Source organism: Populus euphratica, unplaced genomic scaffold, assembly GCF_000495115.2.
Source record: "Populus euphratica unplaced genomic scaffold, PopEup_1.0 scaffold1551.1, whole genome shotgun sequence".
Classification (NCBI taxonomy): Eukaryota; Viridiplantae; Streptophyta; class Magnoliopsida; order Malpighiales; family Salicaceae; genus Populus; species Populus euphratica.
Window position 1 is genome coordinate 21766 of NW_011501381.1, and position 3940 is coordinate 25705.

At 29.9% G+C, this 3940-nt stretch overlaps 1 pseudogene; it reads right to left on the reverse strand.

Moving 5' to 3' along the window:
* Positions 1–410: 410 nt before the first annotated feature.
* Positions 411–1009, reverse strand: LOC105117796 (monothiol glutaredoxin-S2-like; annotated as a pseudogene).
* Positions 1010–3940: the final 2931 nt, after the last annotated feature.

Consider the following 3940-nt stretch of genomic DNA (forward strand, 5'->3'; position numbering starts at 1 on the left):
TATTGCCCTACACACACGTACATATATATAAAGGGTTAATTAATCTACAAGTTAAGCTTTCTAATTATTCTTAACTCAGTTGCTGGATGTTTATTCTTTGTCCTCTGGCCATATTGGTCATATACATATGGCAAAGGCCTCATGTAAATATTTTTATTAATAATATTGGTCACATTCATTAAAAAAAATTAAAAAAAATAGAAGAAAAGGCATTCATATCTTTAAATTTATGCAAACTGCGATTTTATTAGCCAAAAAGCACATATATAATAGTAGCATTACATTAGAAAAATGAGTAGAAGTACGTAAACTAGCTCTCAGCACAAACTACATGTAGTAGCTAATACTCAATATACTTAAGTACACATCCGGCACCTATAGTAGGTCTATAACATTATTGCAAGCTATTATATATATATATATATATATTCATGCTACCATATATGTATGTTATGAGTAACCAGAACATGTTTCATAATTTATTTGGTTAGTGCCTGATGCGTAGCCAAGCTAGTTCACCGATGGTTCAAACCCATAACGCGCCAGCACGTTTAAGCATTGGGATTAAGGAACGATTAAGGTGAAGGCTCATCACCTCACTGGCTCCACCCACAAGTTCACCACCAATGAACACGGCAGGCAATGTTGGGCATCCAAACCTTGAGAGTGCTTGCTCAATTTCCCTTCCTCTAGGCATCTCATCAAGCTCATGGACAGCCATGTTAGCCCAAACTCATTGAAGAGAGTCTTGATGGTGTGGCACATACAGCAAGTGCTCTTGCTGAAGATCACAACTGGTCTCTCGGATGCCAAATTTGTCACCCTCTCCATTTCCAAATCAACGAGCAAAAAACTAATGCCAATGACTTAGCGAGTTAATTTAATTACAAGCTAGCTAGAAGTCTCAAAACCGATCGAGCAGGAGATAAACAAACGATGTAGTTAGCTAGTAAGGAATATTGTGATGGACAGTGAAGTTTTTTGGTTGTGAGGTGCTTGATATCATGAGACTCGTATATATAGGATTAAATTTGAAGGTTTTGGTTGGATTGGCAGAAGGTTTTGAGGTGCTTGGTTAAATTTGAAGGTTTTGGTTGGATTGGCAATGGTAGCAGAGAGAAAAAGATATGATTGCGAAGCAAAAGAAGAATGTTCTGCTAGATATTTCGGACGGTTTCTAAAATCACTAATCGATTGTTACATGACACAAATAGAAGTGTGACACCACGCAGAAAGTAATTGCACGATATAGACGAAGAATCTTTCATAATGAAAATAGAGACGTGTCCTTTGTACGGTTGTTTCACATTATCAAAATAATGACAATATGTAATCTTAAACATGCAAATTGTTCTGTAACTTCTATCCAAAGTTTGATGATCTATGTATTAAAGTACATTTTGATCAATTTCCTTTGCATGGAGGCATATGTGCTGAGTTGCAGAAAGAAGTTGGATTTATCCAATCGGGACCTTTCTGTGATTGTGTTAAGATTCGCATCCAATTCATCAAGAATGGATAGGTAAGTGAGGGAGAAGAAGGTTAGAGAAAGGACTGGCATGCACTCTTGAAAGTTCAAACAAATTTAGCCCTAATAAAGTTCCATTTGCATAATTAGTAGCATTAAATCTATCTTCCTCGTAGAAAATTTTACATTAATTCGTTATTAAATAGGATCATAAAACATATTCAATCAAATGCTCTGAATACTTTGGAAAAAAAAAGAGAAGGGTATCATCAAAGATGTTATAAAAATTAAACCATCCTTTTTTATTGTGTTTTCGTTTGGTGGGTTTTTCAACACAACCATGTTGAAGTAGAAATCTAGAACTAGCATATAATAACTTTTTTCGTCCTTGTAATTGTTCTTGGTTTCAACTGTCAAAAATAGAATTGTGTTCCAGCTTATAAGTAGGTAGAACAGCTTTGATGATCTATGCTCATTACTTCTCTTTAATGCTCGCAATCCCTAATTATCTAACTAAAACTGCCTAATCTTTTATTATGGATTATACAATGCACTTCATAATGCAAAGATTGTCTATTTACTTTTTTATGTTGAGCTGTTTTTTTTTGTTTTTTATGCCTTTCCAATTTTTTTCTTTGTTTTTTTAATAATTTTTTTTGTTTAATTTAGTTTGTTAATGTTACATTTTTTTATTTAGCTATCAGACTTTCATCACACGGATTCCAGGTTTGACAGATTAATCTGGTTTGACGAGTTAACTCGAATTTTTTTTTTTTTTTCATTTTAATTAATTTTTTTGTTTAGTTTAGTTTATTAATGTTAAATTTTTTTCTATTTAATTATTAGATTTTCATGATACATATTCTAAGTTTAACCTAGTTATGGACTGCACAGTGCAATCCACAGTTCAAAGGCTAAGCTGTCTTATTTTTTTATTTTGATGAATTTTTTTTATTTAATTTAGTTTGTTAATATTAATTTTTTTTATTTAGTTATTAGATTTTCATGATATGGATCCTGGGTTTCACAGGTTAACTTGATTTGACGAGTTAATCCGTATTTTTTTTTTGCTTTTTTTCATTTTAATTGATTTTTTCTTTTAGTTTAGTTTATTAATGTTAAATTTTTTTCTATTTAATTATCAGAACTTCATGACATGTATCCCGAATTTGACAGATTAGCCCAGTTAATTCTAGGTTAACCTATCAATTTTTTTTTTCTATTTAGTTATCAAACTTTTATGATACGAATCTCAAGTTTCACAAGTTAACCTGATTTGAAGTGTTATCCCAATTAATTTAGATTTTTTTTATTTTTATTAATTAGTTTTTTCTTCATGTAGGTTTTTTCTTTGTTTTTTCTTTTTAATTAATCTATTTAATTATCATACTTTTATGATACGACCTTGAAGTCAGACTCACATCCAAGGCTCTTGGGTCTGATGTTGCAGACAGACTCACTTAAACTTGAGTCATGTAAGTTTAATATTATTATTAATATTATAAATATTACTCTTGGGTCAAATGTTGTAGGTACACCCAAGGCTCTTGAGTATATTTTTGTAGAAAGACCTAACATTCTTAGATCTTACCCTTTTTTTGATATTTTTTATGCAAGAAAAAAAATTAACTCGTGATGTATACCTTTGTTTTTTTTCTGTTTCTTTCTTTTTTAAGTCTTTTACTATGGATTGCATAATACAATCCACACTGAAAAAACTGATGTCTTTAGTTTCTTTTTTTATCTGTAGTTTCTTAATATTAATTTTTTTTTGTTTAATTATCAGAATTTCATGACACAGATTCCAGGTTTGACGGGTTAACCTAGTTGATTCAGATTTTTTTTCTTCATTAGTTTTTTTCTTCCTGTAGGTTTTTTCTTTGTCTTTTCCTTTTTAATTAATCTTTTTTAATTTAGTTCATTTATATTAAATCTTTTTTTCTATTTAGTTATCATACTTTTATGACATGAATTCCAGGTTTGATGGGTTGATATGGCGAGTTAACACTATTGATTCAGATTATTTTTTTCCTCATTAGTTTTTTTCTTCTGATTTCATCTTTTAATATTATATGCAATTCATAGTAAAAAGGCTGACGACTTTATTTTATTTTTTTTGCTCTTTTTTCTTTTTATTACTTTCATGTGGACTGTACAGTGTAGTCCACGTTTAAAAGGCTAATGCCTTTTTTTTCTTTTTAATTAATTTTTTTATTTAGTTTGTTGATATTAAATTTTTTTTTCTATTTATTTATCAGACTTTCATGATACAAATCTCAGGTTTGATGGGTTAACCCAGTTAATTTAGAATTTTTTCTTTTTCTTCATTAGTTTTTTTCTACTTATAATTTTTTCCTTTTATTTTTTTTATTTAATTTAGTTCATTAATATTAAATTTTTGCCCTTTTATGCCTTTGATTGTAGATTGCACAATGCAGTTCTCGCTGAAAAGGCTGATACCCTTTGTTTGTT